This window comes from Lepidochelys kempii, chromosome 5, assembly GCF_965140265.1.
Source record: "Lepidochelys kempii isolate rLepKem1 chromosome 5, rLepKem1.hap2, whole genome shotgun sequence".
In the NCBI taxonomy this organism is placed as follows: Eukaryota; Metazoa; Chordata; order Testudines; family Cheloniidae; genus Lepidochelys; species Lepidochelys kempii.
In genome coordinates, this window is record NC_133260.1 from 66,216,901 (window position 1) to 66,240,994 (window position 24,094).

General features: G+C 39.7%; 1 long non-coding RNA gene across 3 annotated transcripts in view; it reads left to right on the forward strand.

Moving 5' to 3' along the window:
• Nucleotides 1-357: 357 nt before the first annotated feature.
• LOC140911487 (uncharacterized) overlaps nucleotides 358-24,094 on the forward strand; it is a 39,197-nt gene continuing 15,460 nt past the window's right edge. The window contains exons 1-4 of one of the 3 annotated variants that reach the window (XR_012158990.1): nucleotides 2,526-2,666; nucleotides 3,534-3,620; nucleotides 7,346-7,526; nucleotides 21,287-21,449. This is a non-coding gene — a long non-coding RNA (uncharacterized lncRNA). Of the gene's footprint in view, nucleotides 556-2,525; nucleotides 2,667-3,533; nucleotides 3,621-7,345; nucleotides 7,527-21,286; nucleotides 21,450-24,094 lie in introns of those variants that run through there. The other 2 variants (XR_012158989.1, XR_012158988.1) reach the window with 2 other exon arrangements.

Consider the following 24,094-nt stretch of genomic DNA (forward strand, 5'->3'; position numbering starts at 1 on the left):
GGGCTGGGTGGAGCAGAAAGGGATTGCAAGGAAAGACGGAGGAATTCTGCAGTTGTTCTCCTAGTAGTAGGAAGTGAAGAGACCTGTAGGGGGCAGGAAGGCTCTGGCAGGGTGAGGACAAAGTCTGTGGAAAGGCTTGATAAGAAGTAATCCAGGGAGGTGGCAGCAGGAAGTCTGGCAGGATGAACCTTGACTGTCTGTCTTAGGAATCTTGGACTGGAACCCAGGTAGAGAACGAGCCTGAGTTCACCTACCAGCACTAGTAAGATGGCATGAAGCCCCTGGAAAGGGGATATGGACTACTGGACGCCCTGAGAAAAGGGCGTGCCAGACCATGAGAGCAGAATGGAGGGTGGCACAGCAGATGGAGGGATCAGATATTTGTTTTTGTTAGACTTTCCATCACCCCAGAAGGGGAAAGACAATGGTCACCTTGTCCAAGGGCTGAGTCACAAGAAGAGAGATTGCTGCAGGACCAGAGTGACTGTCGGCATAAGCACGGGGTGCTAGACGATGAAAGAGCGGCTGCATCCAGCCCCGAGGGGTGCTCTACTGGTGAGTCCATTTTTCCACCTAGCTCTTTTCTGAAACCTTTCCAATTTCCCCTCCATAATTTTTAAAATTTGGAGACCAGAAAAGGACACAGTATTCCAGTAATGGTCTCTCTAATGCTGTATAGTATGGTAATACCACCTCCTTGCTTCTACTCAATATTTCCCTACATATACATCCAAAGGTTTTATTAGCTTTCTTAGCCATTGCATTCATCAGGAGCTTGTGTTCATCTGTTTATGCACCATGATCCCATGGTCCCTATCGGAGCATTACTCACCAGACACCCTTGTAAGTGTGACCTACATTCTTTATCCCTAGATGTATGGTCTTACACTGGACTATGGTGTTACTTAACGTTTTACAGTGTATTGAAACACATGTTGTTCAAATGAGCTCAGTTTACCAAGGTATCCCAGATTATTTGTTTAAAACAATGGAATTTAAGCATTTGTTTAAGTGCTTTCCTGGAGAGTTAGGCACATACTTTCCTGAATCTGGGCCTAGGTGACTTCCTGAGTTGGGATGCTTTCCTGAATCAGGGCCCCTGTGCTTACTTTGACTAAAAAAGAAGCAGAACCACATTTTTAAATGAGAAGGCTAGATGAACATTTGCATAGTTGGAAGGAATATAAAAGACAGCAGTGGGTTTAATGTTTGTTTTAGCACGAAGAAGAGAGAGGAGAACAGTGAATGATATAGTGCAGTGGTTCTCGACCTGGGGAACGTGCACCCCTGGGTGTACAGGGTCTTCCAGGGGGTACATCAACTCATCTAGATATTTGCCTAGTTTTACAACCGGCTACATAAAAAGCACTAGTGAAGTCATTACAAACTAAAATTTCATACAGACAAAAGGAGAAAGTAAGCCATTTTTCAGTAATAGTGTGCTGTGATGGTTTTGTATTTTTATGTCTGATTATGTAAGCAAGTAGTTTTTAAACTAGGTGAAACTTAGGGGTACACAAGATAAATCCGACTCCTGAAAGGGATACAGTTGTCTGGAAAGGTTGAGAACCATTGATATAGTGCTACTCTATTTCTCATCTTCTAAACTGGATGCAGTGCCAAACGCTGCTTGATTTATTTATATAAGTAGCTGCATTGAAGTCACTACACATGTGGGTAAATTGAGTGGGATGTGGCTAAGTGTCTGTATTACATGGTTGTGCAGTATGCATGCTACATGTAAGGCTATGTTTAAAAAATCTGAGTGTCTATCATATTATTATTTCTGCCATGTGCATGAGGGCACAGAGTTAAGGGGAAACTTTCAAATTTAATGCTAATTTTCCTGACCTTTAAATAATATTGTACGAATGCCAAGGGGGTTCATTTTATGGTGGTTCTTTTTGGTTTTGTTTGTATGCAGTATTATTTGATGCAGTATATCGTGCAGTATAGGTCAAATACCTCATTCACTTGCACTTGTCTAACCACAGTGAAAGAAAGCACTTAGATTGAACAAGTGTAATTAAAAGCAGAATCTAGCTCTGTGTTTTAATTATCACATTAAATACAAATACATTTTTAAAAAGTATGATAGCTGTTTTTTTTCAAAAAAACAAAACAGTAAATAACATGAAAGTTTTAACCTCAACTGCCAAAACCTAGAATATGCAAATTAATGATTAACTTAGTTCATGTTATAAGAAAAAACAAACAAACAAAACCCCAAACTCTGAAAAGTGTGAACTGTGTATCTTTTGTGTATTTGTGTGACTCAACTTCAACTTTGTATCCCCCTTTTGTCTCTTTGACTTTAAACCTTAATGTTATTAATGTATTTCTGTGTAATACATAAGGAGTATTTCATTAGTGAATACTTGCTGCATGAGATTGGGAAGGAGAAAGAGGAATCAAAACCAGTTTACCTGCCACATGTCAGAAAGCATTATTTCTATTTGCACTGTAATGTTACATTGTTGACTCTCTGTGTCTGACTGCATCATCTAAAATCTGCTTGGAGTGTTATCTAGCATGCTGTGGGGGAGTCTCACAAGGACAATAGCAATATGCAAGCCTGGGTTCTTCTCCAGCCCTTCAAGAGCTGTCCATATGTGACTTTATTTATGAGGAGATGTATATTCATCAGAAATTATTTACATTAAAATGTATTGCTTGAGTTTTGAAATCTGTATTTTTATTATTATGCTTTAAAACAAATTATCATAAGAGGGTGAAGCATGACAATTTATGGAACTCTGTGTTAGTGTTTATATTAGCCATTTGTGTGGGGGGGGATATTGTGTGAGTATTTATATGCATGTGTGCGCACACAGAGTATGTGTATATTCATATAATAGATAGTAATATGTTTAACTGAGTGGTGGCTTCTAGGTCTTTCTATAGCTTTAGTGCTGTTCTGGGTATGATATAAAAACAGAAAAATCTCTGACTAGAGTTCAGCATAAATTTCCTTTTTTGTGTATCAAGGCTTAAAATATTACATTACTGGATTTTTATTAATATCCTGCCAGAAATGTACCTTCATTGTTCTTGATTATTTTAAAGTATAATACAGCAACTAACAAGAACACATTATTTTTCATAATATCTACAGAAAAACATCACTATTAATATATAAAGGATATAGTTGGGTTGAATAGCACAAAGTAGTAGTTGGAAATCAGGTTATATTTTGTTCTCATGAAAATCTATATTTAGGTCATATTTATTATTTCATGTCATTTACTGATATACATTCAGAGTTTAGTGTTAGGGGTTTTAACTGGGAGCGTAACCATTTTTTAAATATATATGTTACTGAAGGATACAGATTCTTTGAGTATGTTATAAGGTGCTTCTTGATCATGGTATTTGCTATTACAGATTTTATAGAAGTCTCAGTTTTGGCTCCAAGTATAAATAACTTTTGTGTTTTAATGCTTTGCTTCTTACTGGTTTCATTAGCTTTTGAAATTAGGTCATAGCTATTTGAAAATGGACACTGCTATTACACTCTCTTTTATGGTATATAGCCTGCAGGAAAAAAGTTACTGGATCTGTGCACAGAAGATTAAATGGTACAAGATCTGCAGTATTTTCCAGGAGATCTGCAGCTAATGGTAAGTTAACAGGAATGTAGAGAAATGCATGGAGGGAGGGAAAATGAGAGGCACCTTTTTTCCCCAGAGTTTATCTTTCTCTCTTCATTTAGTGAAGTCCTGTGTCACTTTTATTCTCTATTAAATTTGTTTAGAGCAAGGAGGGAGAAACAATATGGCCATAAAACTGTATCTAGCTACTTTTATCCATTACTGTGTAGGTGAGCCATGAATTATGTACAGTATGCTTAATAAATGGAAAATAATAGGTACATGGGTGTGGATATTTAAATGTCAGAGAGAAACCCTTTATTCCTGTTGCCCTTAAATCCTTATTACTCAGAGTAGTCCCACTGAATTACTGGAAGGACAAGAATTTTGAATAAACTAAGTGTGAGTGATACACACTATATATCAATATAGTATTAATTTTCACCCTTGTTGGGTGAAACAGCACAAGGCGAGTATAGCGCAGAAACATGCAAAAATACCCAAGCCGTTACTCATAAATATAAATATGCTCTTTCTATTCATATAATCATTTGCTTATTTCTCTGTGTGTCCGCGCTTGTTTAAAATGGTTGTTTAAGATCAAAAGCCAGTAAGTTTCCGTAATATGCTGTGCAGCCTAGAAACAAAGTCCCATGTGATGTGGCAGTTGCTAGGGGAACTAGCCTTACTTGTGAATAGCAAGTAAAAGGGATTCTGTTTTCCAAAGCAGATATAGTTCTTTTCCCCTGAACAAAGGGAGCATAAATTGTATTTCCACTCCGAATTTTGCAGCAACTTCTGAGAGAGCTGTTTAGACCCTGACTTACCCTCTGGGAGGTGAGGCCCTTTGTAGGTGTGGCTGTATTTATATGCAACCTATGCTGTAATTTTGCAAAAGCACATTTGACTTTTCAGACACTTTCCCATGGCAATACATTTTACTCCTGCTGACAGCAAAAGTAATTTCTGTAAGCAGAATAAAATTAACTATAAAATGTTGGGCTCTGTCTTCTTGCATCATTCTACAATTTACAGTATGTTTTTTGTACAAATGTAAGGATAAAAGGACAGAAACATTCCTGGGGTTTGCCAAAAATAACAACAAAAAAACTGTTATAGATTTTAGCGTTAACAAAGACAGTAAACTTACAATATTTTGCTGTTATGGACAGGTGAAGGAACTAGGACAACAAATTCAAACAACATGAGTTTTGCTTTTATTTCCTATTCTTTTTTAAACTGAGCTACAAGGAAACTTTAAAATTAGCAGTACTTTACAGTCAATCATTTAAAAAAAAACAAAAAAATCCAGTTCTTCTGATCCTGTTTGTTACCTAAACCTATCTAGGTAAAAAGGCGGCTATAACGCCTGGATGATGTATAATATTTACAATGAAATTTGCAGTATTCCAAATTTCAGTCTTTTTTGCATTGCATTGCAGATTCAAAATTGGCCCCTTTTTAACCAAAAGAAGTGTTCTAATATTGGACCATTTTTAAGCCAAATATTTTTTTCAGTCAAATGATGATGGAAATTTGCAATCTTGTATGATTTTTCAGCCAAATTGCCATTTTCAGACAATTCTGTGAAAACAGACAAAATGAAATTGGGGAAAACTGTTGTGGGGGGAAAAAATCTGCCTTTTGGTGTGCAGCCATTTTATCCAGCCTCTGCTTTCAGAGGATGTTGCAGTTTGATCCAAGTATGTGCAAATAAAGGACCGCACAATTTACTTAAATAAATGTTGACCCTAGTACTTTGTTTGCCATTATGTTTTTCTACATACAGACCTCAAAGAGCATTCTTAACTGCAAAGGCTTACAGGTTAATCTATGTCCTTTTTCAGCAAGCAGATCAGATGTCTTGACTCATGCAGATCCCTATTGAATTCAGTGGGGTTCCACATGGGTATAAGGATCTTCCTATGCAGATCTCCTTACTGGATCAGGGGCTTAGATAGCACTCTTCATTGCAGAGGTTTGCTTCTGTGTGTTCTCTTTGAAGCACACTTGTGGGTGTTATAAAATAAATAATAAAGGACTGATGCCATGCTGAATAGACCTCACAGGGGTGCTGAGGCTTAATTAATATCAGTAAAGGATTTAAATCCGTGACTAAGAGAGGAGAAGTTACAAACACAACAGCAGTATGCTTAGATAGTGGAGGGCTGTAGTGCTGAGTGTCCATGACCACACTGTATGGCTTTATTCCAAACATCTAAGAGCTCCACGTGGTGGTTATTCATCTAGTGCAGCCAGATTCATCACTGTCAACTGCGTGCCCACCACCAGTCTGTGGCCGAGCAGTGTCCGCTCGTAACATCATATCCAATCTTTAGAGCTTGATATGCAGGGGTTTTGTTTCTGAGGAGGGCAACATGATCATAAAGGGCCAACTGACGGTGGCCGATGATGATGGCAGTCCTCTCGGGGCCAGTTCTCAATGATACATCCCTATTATTGATAAAGTCAAACGATCGTATAGCCAGTAGTCGCTCCTGCCAATGCATATGAAATGCCTCCAGCCTCCTGATGGCTTGGTTAAGCAGTGTCCACGTTTCAGATCCATAAAAGAGAATTGGAAGTATGCAGGTTTGTTAAATCCATACTTCTATATGTAGTTTGACCTTTTTTTGGCTATATACCCTATGCAGGTCCTTTGTGGCCAAGGCTGCTAAACCAGTTGTACTTAGGATGTCTGTCTGTGCCTGTTTGATCACCATTTACTGTCTAGATAGATAAAGTCATCCACTACTTCTACAGTTTGTCTGGAAGCACTTTGTCTTGTATCACCACTTTCGCACTGACACTCTGGATTTTATTTTTGCCCAAGAAACCCTTAGCCCAAGAGCAGCTGCCTTGTGCTGGAAGCATTTTTGAGCATTTTTGAGATCACTCTGTCCTGAACAAAGACGACAACATCATCTACATAATCCAGGCTGGTAAAAGAGGTTGAACCCACAGTTATACTGATATTTGTGGAGATGTGTTCAAGGAGCCGGGGGCCTGACACATCCCTGCTTCACCCTGAATCTAGTGTGAAAACTGTCAGACCTATGGGTCCCCCAATGCACTGGTGCCCCTGAGTCATTATTTAGATCTTGAATTAGTCTCAGGAGGATGTTGGGAACACTGATGCCTCATAGGGCCTTCCACAAGGAAGCTCTAGTGACAGAATTGAAGGCTGCCTTTAAGTCTAGGTATGCTGCTGTCAAAAGCTGGTTAAATTCATGATGGATCTCATATAAAAGACGGAGAGCAAGTATAGCATCATTTAACATCATTCCTATTTCAGATGAAGTGCATTCAGTGTTTCAGTAACTTTGAAAAATAATTTGGTTTTCGGAGCAAGTCATACCTGGTAAAAGAGGCCAAGATGAAAACTGAAGCGGGCATGCTTTCAGTTCTTTGGAATGTCATTGGATGCTTTCTCTGCCTTGATATAAAACGCAGTTCCCTGTAAGAATTAAGCATCTATTTCTGTTGTCTGGAATAATACTAGCCAAAAAAACCCATTGTCATGAAAGCTTTTTTTGCTTTGTCAAAATTCTTAAGGGCTTGTTAAGCTCATTTAAGGCAGAAGAAAATCTATCACTCTCGTTAAGTATTTTTCTGTATGTGTCCACAAGTCAGCAAAAAGCAACTGAGATTATGCTTTAGAAATTATCTGGAGAAAGGTTGGAGGTTGTGCCACAGAAAAAAGACACTAATAATGAAGAGGGATAATCATGAATTCTCATTTATGCTTTGCCGAGGGACGTACCAGCCGCCGCTTCCCGCCGCCCCCATTGGCCTGCAGCGGTGAACCGTGGCCAGTGGCAGCCAAAATCGGCCCAACTTGCAGATGCAGCAGATAAACAAACCGGCCCAGCCCACCAGGGGCTTTCCCTGAACAAGCGGCATCCCAAGTTTTGGAAACACTGGGCGAGATGAAAGGTAAGATGCTTGGGGAGTGGTTATATGTGTCTGAACAGACTGAGGGAAACCACCCATTCCTTGGAACTCTCAGCAGGGGTGAATCCAAAAGGCAGTCTGGAAGGAATGAGTTGGGAACAGAATGGGAAATCTTTGTTTGGCTTTTAAAGAGGCAGGATTCTGTCTGCAGAGAAGTCTGCAGTTTCCACAGTATGCATCCGATGAAGTGAGCTATAGCTCACGAAAGCTTATGCTCAAATAAATTGGTTAGTCTCTAAGGTGCCACAAGTACTCCTTTTCTTTTTCTGAAGATAAAACCTTCAACCTTATAATGGTTACAACTGGGATGAGGATGTGTATGATGTTTTGGGATGCAATTCAGACCAGTGACGGGATGTCACTCCTGTCATTTTTTTCCAAAGTGACAAGGTCGGTGAGGAAGTACCTTTTGTTGGACCAACCTCTGTGGGTCAGAGGGACAAGCTTTTGACCTACACAGAGCTCTTATGCAGTCTATGCAGCCTCCAGTGCACTGGGAATTTCTGACTGGACAAACATTAACACCTTTCAAACAGGACTTGCACTTTTCAAAAGTAATGAGGTTTCTTAAAATAGGCAAGATGCACTTTTCAAGTCTACAGTCATTAAATATAAATGGTATTGGTTTGTGCATTTAGGCTCTGTAAAGACGACCTTATCTAAATGTGACAGCAAATGCCAGAATTAAGATTAAATGTGGGAGTCTATTTTTAAAGCTTACTCAGCCAGAAGTTTCTATTTTAGTGATGTTGGGCTTTATTAGCAATAATTGATTAGCAGTCTTTGGGGAATGAACTGCACAGGGTTCATGAGCCAAGGAAAGAAAAGATAATATGTAGAAATCCTGCATTAAAATAAAATTCCATTTAAACTAGTGTATGGGTGTTAAGAGAACACGAGTGGTTCTGTCTCCAGCTGAATTTAGTTTAGTGAATATAGTCTGGTTTCATTTATGAAGCCAAAGTGAACTTTTCCAGTTACTGGGTGAAAGCCTCTGACACAAGAATTGGATTCTGCAGTGTACAACTGGTCTGAGGCCAGAATCAAGCCCTTTTTGTCAACCTTGTGAATGGATAATACTGGAACAAAAATTGTCATATTCCAGAGTGCTGGGATTACAAATATTTTATTCTAGAACTCTTAAACTTATTTTCAACTATTTTCCTAACTATAAGAGCACCCATGTCAAGCACTGAACTTTTTGGGTGGTTTTTGTTTTTAACCTAACAATGGATGTGTGCGCATTAGCAGAACTAAAATCTTTAATTTAGTAAAAATAGGTTAAAATAAAAATAGCAGATTTGAAGTGTTCTGTGTTGTAACCAATGGCATCAGTCTTATTCAACAGCACAGTTAAATTTGAGAGGATTCGACTGATCAATCATAGCTCAAAATTGCTGTACAGTTATTAACTGTCAGCTCTATAGTAGCTTTTGATAAAAACTGTACATTATATAAAATGTGGCACTCAGCTTTACTACAGCCCTCAGAACGAATCATCTGAATGCCCACAATCACTTTGGCTGCCTCAGTTTGTTTTTTCTCCAGTTAAAATATCACCATTATTTTTAGCCCGGTTATGTCTCAAAATACTTAATTTTGAGACTTTGCTGTATCATTATAACTTGACGGAGCTTACTGTTAACTTGTTAATAATTGCATTCTCCTTGGGTAATAAATACCTCCGGTTTGGGCCTCAGAGATGATTTTGCCCAGGGTATAGTTATTCCCTGGTAAATAGGAAATAGTTTATTTTAGTTTTGAGTTAATTTAATCTAGATTATGGTAATTCCCTCATGAACAGGAAGCACTGAGTTATCATTAAACAACTTTAAATTAGCTCAACTTCCTTACCATTTTCTGCTTTATTGGCTGAGGAAAGAGAGATTTTTCTTACACTCAACTTCATGGCATTCGGTTTGTGTATAACACAGTATCTATAGATCAGTTGATGGCAGCAGTTAACACCTTCAAGCATAACAATATCTCCATCTCAGCTCCGCCCGTTGCCCCAATACAGTTCAAAATGTTGACAGTCTGAATGTGGTGGTGCTGCCATGTGGGTCCCAGGATATTAGAGAGACAAGGTGGGAGAGGTAATATTTTTTATTGGACCAGCTTCTGCAAGTGAGAGAGGCAGGCTTGTCTCTCTCAACAACAGAAATTGGTCCAATAAAAGATATTACCTCACCCACCTTGCCTCTCTCACATCCAGAATGACTTTTCTGCCAGACAGAAAGAAGAGAAATAAGAGCAGTGTGGGGGGAAAGGGGGCATGAGGAGGAAAAGGGAACTGGGGGGACATAACCAGTCCTTGGTGTGGGGATGAGGGGGTTGCAAGGAGTCCTTGAAATAGAGGGGAATGGGAGGGTGGCACACAGGGAGCTTGTAGGTGGAATGGAGGGATGCTTGGAGTCCCTGGTGGGTGCAATGCGCTCAGCCTACAGAAGCACTGAAGTGTGCTAGTTTGGTATATATTTCTGCTGAAATAATAGGAACTGCTAGTGTATATTTGAAGACAGAATCTGACCTCTAGTAATTAAGTACTATAGGTAGGGGAAGAGATACAGTAGTGGCTTTAATTTTACGGTTTGTGCATGACATCTCCTTGATATCATTGTCCTTTTCTTTTCCACTTTGTAGTTGCTTGAAAAAGACTTATTAAACTGAATGATTCCCTACCTCTCTCTCTATGAGTGTATATAAGCGTCTCTCTCTCTCTCTCTCTCTCTCTCTCTCTCTCTCTCTCTCTCTCTGAGTGTATATAAACGTGTGTCTCTTTGGAAGACTTCCTGTCAGACAGGAACAAATGTGCCAAGTCTTTAGCTTCCTGCATAAACATTACAGTTTTCACTTAACACTTAGCCACATTAATATAACATGGCCGATTAAAAGCCTGACTGTTCTCAGTGTTTTATGAGCTATCTGTCCTCACTATCCTTGGCCTAAAAGTGTTGCTGTGGTCATATGCAGTTGGAGGGTTTTGCCATTTTAACTTATTTTTTATACCCTTTTAGCACTTTATCTCTGCTTAAAATCATACCTTCTGAAAGGTCACACTTCCAAAAAAACAGAAGATTTCTGTCACTTGGAGAGGTGCTTTGAAATTAAATGAAGCTCTTTACCTGAATTGTAGGAGTTGTGTGTGTAGGAATTAGGGGAGGGGAATATTTAGCTGAGGATCATCTGCTCTCCATTGTTATCTTCTTCAGAATCAGGGTCATTTTTACTGAGAGATGCTTCATCCTTGTACACACAAGGGTATGCTTTGTGATTTTGATAAGCAGAGATCTGTTAAGGGAATTCTGAGAGTTTCATGGGTAAATGGCCAACCTTCAGACTGAAATATACCAGAAATTGTAGTGGCAGTAGGGATCTATCACACAAAATGTCTGATCCAGCAAATCCTTGTTCATGTAATCCCTGCTCATGAAAGGGTTACCAGGGATTCGACCCAAAATTTGTTTAGTATGTATAATGGTATGAAGGTCCAAAATTTATACTTAATTGTTGTACACAAACATCTAACCAAATGTATTTTTTCATTTATGTTTAAGTTTTTATGCTGACACAGCGACACATCCGGTGAGAGTCTTGTGGCCAGTGTGAAATGAGTTAAATGACTTCAGTCCAGTTCTCAGTAATAAGGTGGTCTCCTCAGAAATAGCTCTCAACAGTAAGTATGGAATGTTTTGCAGACATACTCAGAGAAGAAAAGTATTGAAAGGGCCAATGAGAAGAAAGTCCCCTTACGCTTCAAGAGATGGTTTATTGAAGACAGTTGATGGAATAGAGCGGAGGACTTGCACTGCCAGTATATATACTGTGCCCATTCTGAGGAGAATGGTAATTCAGTCTCCAAGACTGTCAAGCTGGCATCTTCTGTGAACACTGACATTATCTGAAAATACATAATTTTGAGGGATTTCAAAATAAAAATCGAATATAAAGCTGAGGAGTAGTGAAATTAAAAATAAAAATGATACTAATGCTGAGGAGAATTCTTGGGAAAAGATAACATAGTGATACAAATTTTGGTATATGGATTGTAATTATGTATTATGGTATGTGAGGTTATCTTCTGTAAGTAAGTAACATAAGGCAAATGAAGATACCAGTAATATATTATAAGTGTTGAGGATTTTTCATTAATGTATCTAACAGGAAAAATGATCTGCAAAATATGCCAGAAAATTACTTATTACAGAATCTTGTGAAAATATTTCTCTCTCACTATGATGAAATACAGTTTTACATTCTTGGTAGTAAATCAGGTCACTTCAGTCTGGCTTTTCAATGACGTTTTTAATTCTATCAGAGAAGACACACTGTACATAAAAAGTAGGTCACACTGTGCAGAGATTTCACTATCAGACTGATAAAATATGCTTGCATATTGAATCTCCTTGGTGTGAAAAATGGATGGTTCTGACATTAGGATTTGGCATCAGAAAGATTGCATATATACATTTGATGGTGATATCATTAAAATAGCTGTTAACCTATTTTTCACATGAAGATTTATTTGTCTATTTTTTTTAAATTATGCTCTGCTAATTCAATTGATATTGCCAGGTAGGTTAGACCCAAAATGTAGGTTTTGTGTGAATATATGTAGAAAATACAGAATGGCATGACATATAAGGCTTTTATCAACAATTTTGGGATGGCTACGTTTCTCATGAATGGCTATGCAACATACCATGCCATATATTCTGTATATGCCCTCTCTGGTATAGGAAAAACTATTTTAGGAAAATTTGTGTGTGTGTTTTAATTTTTTTTTAAATATTGGGACTATTTTGTACCCCTTCACCTGTTGAGCTAGGTGTCTTAATTACCAGCCCTATGAGTACTAATTGTACAGGGCTCAGGGGAAATAATAAAAGCTTATGAAAATGGCCCAAAATAACCTTTCTATACCTACAAAAAAAGCCCATTATCTTGGGTTTTTCCAGGGGTAGAAGGGAAAGCTGACTCCCACTGGGGAGATAGGAATCTACCAGTCTCCCTTTTCCAGTGGTACTGTATAAAGCTCATGTTTCTTCTTCAAGTGATTGCACATGTGCATTCCACTTTTGCTGCCCGTGTGCCCGGCACGTGACTGTTGGGAACTATTTCTCTCAGTGGTGCAAGTTGAGTGAGTCGAGTGCCCTCTGCTGCCACATGTCACTGTATGCAGGTATAAGGGGCAGAGCTGAAACTAGCCCCCCTCAGTTCCTTCTTCCTGCCTGTGATAGTCATTGGAACCCCTGTTCATTGCCAGAATAGTTTCTCTCAGCTCTGCATAGAATATAGTTAGTTTAGTAGCTAATATAGTTAGTAAGTTTTAGCTGTTAGGTTTAACAATTTTTTTTCCTGATTTTTGTTGCTTCCCCCTGTTTTGGGATTCTGCTGCTGGCACCGAGTATACCCTGGGCTTCAAGCCATGTGCTTCTTGCCCAGAGCCTATCCCTGTGAGTGACCTGCACAGTAGTTGTCTTAAGTGCCTGGGTGAAGCACATGTGAAAAACCGATACCAGATTTGCCAGGAGTTCAAGTGTAAAACACAGTAGGATAGGGAGGATAGGCTGAAATTCCTGTTGACAGAGGTAGCACTCAGACCACCATCGGAGCAGTCCTGGTCCGATTCGGTGCCAAATCCTGCAGCTTCAGTGAGAAGCGTGCCTTTGGCGTTGTCAGAGTCTCTGCACTGATCTTCACTTGCGCCAAGGAAGAAATGCAAGTCTGCCACAGAGGCTCTGACCACGGGAAGACCACCACCATCCAAGTCTGGTAAGAGGGGTGAGAAGGAGTCAAGTAGAATGCATCTGAAATCTAAGCACTCCTCCTTCAAATCAGTGCCCAAGCCGGCATAGTTGACTCTGGCACCAGAGAGGGCACTGTCAAGCCTGGTGCCAGAAGCGGCACTGTCAACTTCTTCTGCACTGCAACAAGAAAAAATCTCAATGCTGACTACCCCACAGGCATTTGCAGCAGCAAGGAATTTGCTCTGCCATTTGGTGCCAGTTGCACTGGCAGTGTGGGAGTCAGATCCTCGGCCCTGTTGGCCTATCTGGCACCAAGAGAGCAATTTTCAATACTGTACCAGCTGCCTACTTCCCGGACAGTTGGACTATCGGTATCATTTAAGGGGAAGCCAGCAATGGTGGTGGCACTCCCCCATCACAAGGTTCTAGGCACTGGTCCTGGACACCAACTGGAGCAGCCCCTCTAGAGTCTGAATCAGGGGCAATGGTCCCTAGAAGATTTAGCTTTCAGCTTTCGGACATTGATGTGTAAAAGCCATCAAGTGTTCCCCCACAGACCATCAGTGGGGATTTCCCCAAGAAGACCTATTTGTGACAGTGAACAACAAAATGTCAGCATTTCTGTTCCCTATGAGGTCACTGCCTGGGTTCTGGCATGGTCAGGCAGGCTCGTCTACCTTTTACCACCAATCCTGCTCATTTAGGATGTTACTAAAGATAAGACGGGACCAGGCCAGAGTCATACTCATAGCCACACCATGAACCTATCACCACAGGCTCTCCACTGTCCTAGAGTTGTCAGTAAAATCTCCAATCTCACTTCCACTAGACTTGGACGTAATCTCCCAAGATTGTGGTTGCTTACTTCACCTGAGCCTACAATGCTACCACTTAGCTGCATGAATGCTCCATGGCTAGATGTTAGAGAGTGGTCTTACTGAAAAGAAGTTCAAGAAATCCTGCTTATTAGTAGAAAGCCTTCTACAAGAGCTGCTTACCTACCTAAGTGGAGATGTTTTTCCATCTGATCTTGCTAGTATGGAGTATCACCATCCTGTTGAACATATTCTGGACTACTTATTTGCACTGGAAACACCAAAGTTTGGTGGTTAGTTCAATCAGACAGCTATTTCAGCATTCTACCCTACAATGGATAATCGTTCTATTTTCTCATGACATGTCCATAAAAGGTTTTTGAAAGGCTTAGTCAAAATTGTATCCTCAGGTGTAAGACCTCATTCTCCCGTGGGATCTAAACTTAGTGTTGTCAAGACTTATGGGTCCCCTGTTTGAGCCTTTGGATACTTGCTCTCTGCTGCATCTATAAATGAAGGTGGCATTTTTGGTGGCCATCAACTTGGCCAGCAGGGTAGGAGAGCTGTGTGCCTTAAAGTCTGGGCCTCCCTATGTTATATTCTTTAAGGACAAGGTTTACCTCTGTCCTTATCCAAGGTTTGTCTCAAAATTTGGGTCATCTTTCCATTATCAATCAGCCAATGTATGTGCCTGCATTCTATGTGAAGCCACATTTGAGTAGGGAAGAGGAATGTTTATATACCTTGGACATCAAAAGAGCCCTGGTGTTCTACTTAGACAGAAGCAGGCACTTCTGTAAATCCTCCCAATTGTTTATAGCAGCGGCGGACAGAATAAAAGGACAATCAGTCTTCATCCAAAGAATTTCTTCTTGGATAGCTTCCTGTATATGCATGTGCTGTGACCTGGCTTATGTCACTTCACTAACAGAGTCACAGCTCATTCAATGAGACCTCAGTTGACCTAGATGGCTTTTCTTTTTACAAAAGAGTAGCACAAGCTAGTAGAGAAAAAATCAGAAATTCTAAGGTGCAAAATGAGTTATACCTAGCAAGGGACATAAAAGGCACTAAGAAGAGGTTCTATACAAGCATTAGGAGCAAGAGGAAGGAAAGTGTAGGTCCTCGAATTAGCAAAGAAGGAGAGCTAATAATTGATGACCTCAGTAAGACAGGTGCTTCACTAAAAAGGTTAATGGCGACCGATACTCAACACAATTAATATTAACAAGGAGGGGAGGAACACAAGCCAAAAAGAGGGAAAGAACAGATTAACAAATATGTAGATAAGTTAGATGCGTTCAAGTTGACAGAACCTGAAGAAATTCACCTTAGGATATTTAAGGAACTGCATTCCTTGTTTCTATACATATAATTTTGCAATTGGTAGTATTAAAACACATTTTGTTTGAATGGCCAAGCTTATTAAGCAATCCAGATTGCTCTGTATGATGGTTTTGTCCTCATGGTTATTTTCCACTCCACCAATATTTGTGCTATTTTCTTTCAGTAGTCATTTCATATTCCAGATCATTGATGAAAATGTTGAATAACATCAGGACTAGTTCTAATCCCTGAGGACCACAGAAGAAACACTCCCATTCAATTATTTATACCCTAATGACAAGTGCTTTTTGAGATCTGTCAGCCAGTTCTTAATCTATTTAACTTGTGCCTTATTGACATTGCATAGTGATAATCTTTTAATGAGAAAGTCATGTGGTACTAAGTCAAATACCTTATGCAGATAAATTGTTTTCCTTCCTAGTGAGAGTCCTGGAGTGTGGCTGGATTTTCAGTGCTCTGTATCAGTGTCCACACAAAACATTAGTGTGTGGCTAGCTGGTGCACTGTGAATTCACAACACGGCTTGCCACGCTACACCTCACCATGTAGACAAGCCCTTACAGTCTCTTTGAATTATTCATTTAGAAGAACAGAGACCCTGGGGGGCAAAAACCTCATATAAAATATATTAACATGATCAAAACCTATTTGACATCTATAGCAGAATTAACCTTTAAACAAGGGATTCTAAAGCACACTGGTGTTTCTCTTTGAAGTGTATTTGAAATTCAGTTTTGTGTTTTGCTTTTCTTCTGCTTCATAATTTGAATATGGGTCAGAGAGAGAGAGAGAGAGGGTGTGTGTATGTGAGAGAAAGAGAGAGAGACGATATGTATAATCTTTAATAAGGAGAGTTGTCATTATTGGGAGCTTCCTGACACATTGAGATGAGAAGATATTCCAGAGTGGCCTAAACCTACCTTTTACTTCTGAAGAATCTAAGGGCAGGTCTACACTACGGCAGGGATCGACGTCTGAGATCGATCCACCGGCGGTCAATTTAACGGGTCTAGTAAAGACCTGCCAAAGTGACTGCAGATTTGCTCTCCAGTTGACCCCTGTACTCTACCCCTGATGAGAAGAGTAAGGTAAGTCGATGGGAGATTTTCTCCCGTTGACCTCCTGTGGTGTAGCCCCCGCGGTAACTTGACTTAAGGTATGCCGACTCCAGCTATGTTATTCACATAGCTAGAGTTGTGTAGCATAGGTCGACTTACCGTGGTAGTGTAGACATAGCCTGAGTCTTGGAAGGCTTGTTTCATCCAGATTGCTTTATTTAATTTTATTCCCTCATGAGCAGTTATAAATTTTCTGAGATATGGGAATCAATACAGATACAGTGCTCTCTAGAGTGGTCTAACCGATGACTCATTCAGCGGCGCTGCCTGTTCAATTTACTTACGCTGCATTTCTGTAATGAGTCTCCTCAGCATTATGTTTGGTATTTTCACTGGAATTACAGAGTTAATGGAGCCCAAGATTTATCTCAGTATATTAATTTTCAAATCCTGTTGTTGGTCAGTAGCCATTGTACCATACATGGTTTTTTAAACATGTTTCCTCTTGATATATTTTGCTCAAAGGCCTGTTATCTCTGCATTTATGCGCACTTCATGGAACTGTATTTGATAAATAATAATAATTAATTGCCATCCATTTAACCCTGGTATTTGGGTGACCTAAGTGTCTCATATGGCATTTGACGGCAATGTTAATCTTACATTTGATTGAATAAACATAAATTAAATTACCAAATCACCGGAATAAGTCCATAAGGAGTTACATTTAATATATATTTTTATATTAAAATTAGAGCTAGATGAAGCATTTTCAGTTAACAGTTTAGTTGCCCCCCCCCAATGCCATTTTGGTTCAACTGAAATGATTTGTGAATTTTTGTTGAATTTGCTGAATAGTTTCAGCCAAAACAAAAAATAAAAATGTTTTGGTAATACTGAAACTTGTTACAGGTTGAAAAATACATTTCAATTTCAGGCATTATGACATAAGTTAAAGGGCTAGATTCACAAGGGGAGGAGGTAGTGGTGGTGGTTGTCTCCCATTATAAGCTTTAGCCCAGCGGTTAGGGCACTGGGAGACCCAGGTTCAATTTCCCTCTCTGCCTGTTGTGGAGAAGGTATTTGAACTTGGTTGTCCCACATTGCAAAAGAGTCCCCCCACCACTGGGCTATGGGATATTCTGCTATGGAGCTTTCCCAGTGTCTCCTGCTGAAGCTGTTCCACTTTTTTATAAATAAATAATCATTGGAGCAGGGACTTGAACTTGGGTCTCCCCCATCCTAGGTCAGTGCCCTAATATCTCCCAGACTTTATATTCATGTGATGTGACCTTTATCCTCCAATGGAGTAAGTGGGTGAGGAATGTGGTTCCATCCTTGATTTGCTGACCAGGGCAGCTGAGCAGAGACTGTTTTTAATTTGCTGTCAGTTGCAAATTACTATTCTTCCTTATCTTACTCCTCCCCTACCCTTTCCCCCAAAAAAGGGTGGGGGAAGCAGGGGAGAAATTGTGACCTGAGGTGTGTTTTGGAGTCATCATGCCTTACAGGGCTACTTCTGAGGCATGCAGTGCGAACAGCGCCCTTTGCTCTGGGCTCTGCCTTAAGTCACAGTGGAACCACTACTGAAGAGATGCATTGGAACTGCATTAGTCATCACAGTTCCTTTATGTACTGTAGTTTCTAAGAAATGATTTGCAAAATAGCATTGGAAATGTCAAATAAAAATACTTAATGTAGTCATTCATTGACCATCTCTGGACTCCAGAGGGGCTTGATTCTTGGATTTGTCTTGCTTTCCTCAATGGATAATAGTCTGGCTGTAATACTGTAGAAGAATGTGAAGAACTTCTCTGAGACTTTGTGATTTTTAAAAAAAAATTCCTTATAGAAGATGTTAACACTGAAATAAGACTGGAACAGAGAAAATACAGACATCCATCCTACAAATTTACCTTTACCCCATCCCACCAATGTCCCTCAACCTTGTTCTGGAGGTACCATGTCTAGGGATGACATGATGGTTGAGTCTCTATGAACTATTAATTCATATGTCACTCTACGAGGTACTAAAAATAGTGTTACTTGCAAAATAGAAACTTAGTGACTAGGAATTGGACTGCTAAAACCAGCTCATTTCACTTAGGTCGCAAAAGATGTGATAATGATTACTTTCAGTCACTGCTAACTTGGGCCAAATTCACAACAATGGCCTAGGGTTGAAAGAAATTGTATCCTCTTACCAATGTCCCTAAACTATCTAGTCTCCTGGTGTGGAATTTGTAATGAAGATTTTTGAAAACTAAATATAAGCATATCTGAATTATCTGCTTTAAATAAGGAAAACATCTTGCAGCAAATATTAAGAGACCAAAGAAATAACCATATAAGACCTTGATTTCCACAGAACATAATCCCTTCACGCCAGGATTTAATTCCTGTCAAGTCCACTGGTACTCACTGACTTTGCCTTGGGAAATTCAAGGAATTAATTATATGCATTTCACACAAAAATATGCATCAGAAGAAACATGTACCAGGGAATTTTTCTGTGTAAATAGTTAATAAATAGAAAAAGAAAAAAAGAAAACTCGTGCAGGGACTATGGAATGGATTATCTCACCTGCAATACAGCATAGTCCCAAATTATTTGATAATTCTCTTCCCATAAAATGAATTGATATGGATTAGGTAATGCTAGATGATAAAGTGTATTCATAACCTCTGAGATGCTTTTTTTTTCTGGGGTCAAAAATGGAAGATAGGACTCAGCAGCAGAATTAAACATCTTATTTCACCTTGAGAATCTTGGCTGAGAATTCATCTATTGCTTTCTGCATAACCGGTTGATATCTGTCTTACATACTTGAAGCGGGCAATATTTATGAGCACCTTGTGTGACATTTGAATATCCATGATTTGTCATTCATCAGTGTGCCAGCCTTTGATTGAATTTGTTCATGCCACTTTACTGATATCTCTCAATACAGAGCAGCAATTCAGAGATGCAAGTGCTCTGACAACCAGGCTATACAGACTAATAGTAGCATATTTAAGTCACTGCTCAGAATTCTTGCCTGTGGGGACAACTGGTGAATACTCCATTTTGAAAACTGCCAGCTTAGCTCTGAATAGGATCTACTTTTAGTCCATTATCAGTTTCCTAAACACTCTGAGACCAGCTGAAGCTCTGAGTAAGTGACAGTTATGTTTTCTGTGAGGCATAGTTATATTCCAGGAAGGATGTTAACCTATGTTATACCATATTATATATGTTCATAACCTAATAATAAAAGGTCGCTGTCAATGGTGTTGGTGCAAATTGTAACGTACTTTATTATTTTATGGTGAGAGAGTCTTCTACAATTCATGTCTGATTTTCAGAGAGACTGAGTCCCTTGCAGCTCCAAGGACTTCTGCTGGAGTTGTGCGTGCTTGGCAATCCTGAAAATCAGGGCAAAGGTGTAGGTCTGAAACTGGTCCACTGTAGGTTTCTTTAAAATAGCTATCAGTGAGAAATTTAAAACAAAGAAAAGACTAGCACTAGTCATTAGTTTTATAGACCCCACAAAAACAATACTGCACACATTCACACCCTTCCCTGATTTTTCGCAACAGCTGTTAATGAACAAATGCCATTCTTTCAAGACCTCTGCTAATATGATTGATGATGCTGGTGCACACCCAAACATGTTTTGGCGTGATAAGGTGCTATATGAATTGAAGATCTTTTAAAATAAAAGACCGCTTTTAATTTTGCCCACTCTTGTTTTTGTGCTTCCTATCTCATTGCCCCCTAAGAACAGAAGACCCTAGAATGTGAATAATTATGATAAACTGGTTTAAATAATATATGTACTTTGAAGGGAGATATGAACTGCAACCTTTAATGCAGGAAACATTAAAAACTGCATCAACATAGCCATACTTTACAGTAGGCCTGATCCAAAGCCCACTGAAGTTAATGGAGTGTTTTGGGAACAGGAATATAATACACACTCCCATACCATTTTTATTTTGCCTCAGATACACAACAGCTATGAATTTGTTCTCTGCTGAGGTTTCAGTAGCTTGGTAATGTGATCTTGGCTCAGTCAACTTTCTATCTGGTCAGTATTTAAAAGTAACTACAATATTGATTGGCTAGTCAGGATAAAATTGCAAAATCAATTTTGGAACACATGACCTTGTTTCATCCAACTATAATGTATTTAGCAATCCGTTGCTTCACTGAGGAGAACATATTTACATTTTATGAATAGTTTTCTGTCCTGCTAGAATTTTCTTTCTATGTTTCTAGTGATGGCTATAAATCAAAATGTTAAATGAGGCACAGCACCTTCAAATAGGCTGTTCATTGAGAGTCAAATCTTGCTAATCAAATCCCCTTGCAGTGTTCCGTGGAGACTGAGAAGGCTCAGCACTTCACAGAAGGGGCCCTAGGACTTGGCCCTACTTAAAGCTCTCTGCTGAAGATTTCAGAGTAACAGCCGTGTTAGTCTGTATTTGCAAAAAGAAAAGGAGTACTTGTGGCACCTTAGAGACTAACCAATTTATTTGAGCATGAGCTTACGTGAGCTACAGCTCACTTCATCGGATGTCCTTCAGTTCTCCAGCCTGGCTGTCAGCTTGCTCAGTGAATCCTGCTTGTTGCTTTAGAGCCTTCTGCTGGAATATGCGTATGGGCAGCATGCAGTCTGAAGCACTGAGGCTTCAGCTGAAAGAACTGTTCTGTTACATGGAAAATGCTGCCTAGAGTTTGGATGGTGATAAATGGTTTTCAGTCTTATTTTATTTTCTCTTTTTTTTAGAGTCTGAAATTGGTCCAGCAGCAGAACCACCACTGTGTGTTTCTGGGCTTTGATGGCGATTGGGTTTTTATTTTGGATTTCCTTTAAGGAAGCTAGACTGTGGGGTGTTCCTTCAAATTTTAATAGTTACCAGATAGCAAGCCAAATGGTCTCTTGCCATTATCGTACATAGCGTAAGTTTCTTACCGAGTTTCCACTAGTTTGTTTTTGTCTTAGTTTTATCATGGACTGCAACCTTAAAGGCTATGTATTTTATATAGCAAATAAGTTGGTTTTGTTTGTTTAAATGTATTTGGTGTAAAATTATATAGGGGATATAGTAATGCTGTCTAGCATCACCAATGTATAAATTATATATTAATATGTCCCCCTCCATGCTGTTTGTTATCATGTGTTGATCTTGCATTTCACCTTGATGAAGGGACTGCAGCACTACGCAGTCCAAACTCTTTATTTTGAGTGAGATCTTAAGGGAATGACGTAACTCAAAAGATAATCTGTGGAGCTCAGAGATTTCACAGTTAAGCACTTCTGGTGAGTCACTGCTGGCAATGAAGGCAAATGAAGTGTACACAGACATGATTTAATTATGTGAATGACTAGGAATATTTCTGTTCTGTAGAACAGGTCCTCTATTTTTGCCAGACTCTTTCATAAATGGCTCATTGCAGCAAATGCTTCATTCTGCAGTGTCTAGTCTGCTGTGCCTGTCATCTTGATGTGTTCACATTACATAGCACTGACACTCCAAGGGCATCTGGGAGCTGAAACAGGAATACAAGCATTTAATCTGGGAGGCACTATTTAAGCAAGTTCGGGTTTTAATAGGTTATGTTTTTAAAAGCTTATAAAAGTTGTTTTATTGAGGGAGACATAAGAAGATTGTCCAAGTTAACAATTTCTAGAAATGTCAGTGGTATTCCCTGATTTCTTACAAAGGATCTGTCTCTCTCTCAAACCAGCAGAATGTCAACATGGGGGGAAAACTTTAAGATTGCTGATTGTATGCAAATAATAAAGCTTTAACTTGCTGACTGTTCTCCTTATTGTTGGACCTCTTATCCTCTTTGGCCTCCTTGCAGCTCTCTCCTGTCTGTACAAAGCACTTCTGCTGCTCTTATTACATCACTCTTTCCTAGAATCTCTTCACTGGCTTCTTGTCTCCTGCTGCACAAGACAGTCTTCACATCTCTTTGTCTCGCCATAACATGTCTTGTCCTCCTGCCCCATTTCATTCTTGATGTACCTCCCAATCCTCACTTCTTGGTGCTTCCTTTTTTCTCCTCCTATTCTCAGGTTTGTGACTTCTATTATGCAGCACTCTAAGCATGGCAGAGGTGCCCACTTCTTATTTGCCAAGTGTCTTCATCTCTTCTAAAACTTTTCTTAAAATCTGCTTCTTCCAGGAATTTTAACTACCTTATCCCTTTTACCAATAATCTCCTCACTTCCTTCATTTGCCTGAATTCTTGTCCTCTGTCTTCTCTGTGTTCTTCCTGTTTTTTTTATGGATTGTGGGTACTTTGTAGCAGGAAATGTGTTTAAACCTCAATTTGTATATAATGCATATGTAACCTGCTGAGTGTATGTTTCAGGTCCCTTTTTATGTCGGATCCACAAAGAATACAGGTTTGTTATAGCCACAGTGAAAGGTTTCAGTTCAAGCAGTAGTATCTCATGCTTTTAGCTCTGGAGGTCCCTGGTTCAGTTCCCAATGTATTGGTATTGGTAAAGATGGCAGCTGGCATACATACATTTACAGCATTCCATAAATGATTATTCTTAGTAATCGTTTGATTTGTGTAGTGTGGAGGGGGGAATTTGTTCATCTGAGCTTGACCCTTATGCAAGTGCTACAAAAAGTAAACTCCATTGTTGATGACTGGTTTTCTGTTTTTGTGCTCTCTCCTTTGGATGGAGTCCTCCCTTTGGGGTTCACCTCAAGATCTAACCCAGGTGAGGACTAGGGGTGAATTTTACATTTTGATAGAATCCTCTCTATCAATAATTGCCCTAATAGTATTCCCCTCCAGTTCTCCTCAGAGAGTCCCTTCTCAAGGTATGGACACAGGCTCCTTTTCTGAGTAGCCCGGGCTCCATCTGCTCAGCTTCTCCCCTTCCAGCATGTGGGGCTGAGCAGCCTGCAGTGCAGAAAAGCAAAAGTACCTGCAGGTGGAAGCTGGGGAGCCAGCCTGGATCTGGAGTTAGAAATCTGAAGACTGGTGCCAACTTATTTCAGTCTGTAAGAAGCAGCTTCTTTGAATAGCCTCTAGCAAATCCTTTATATTCTCAGAATCCCAGATATATACTACTTGCTTTTATGAGGAGAATGCCTATAAGAAAAGGGGAAGAGTCAATGGAGACTACACCAAATGTGAGTGCCAGGAGGATACAGGATGGGTTGAAGAGGATTACAAGGGAGAATAGGAATGGAAAGAACTTGCAGCCAGAGGGAACAGGGGATAGACTGGAGAATTGCACCATCACCAGGAAAAGGCAGGTCTACATGATTGGGGACTTCTTACTGAGAAGAATAGACAGGCCTGTAACAAGATCTGATCTGGAGAACAGAAGGGTGTGCTGTCTGCTGGGTGCTAAGATACGTGATGTGGACCTGAGGCTGAAGAGGATCCTAAAGGGAGCGGGAAAGAATCCACTGATTGTCCTTCATGTGGGAACAAATGATACCGGTAGATTCTCACTGGAACGTATCAAGGAAGACTATGCCAGGCTGGAGAAGACGCTTAAGGAAATTGAGGCTCAGGTGATCTTCAGTGGGATTCTGCCTGTTCCTAAAGAAGGGCAACA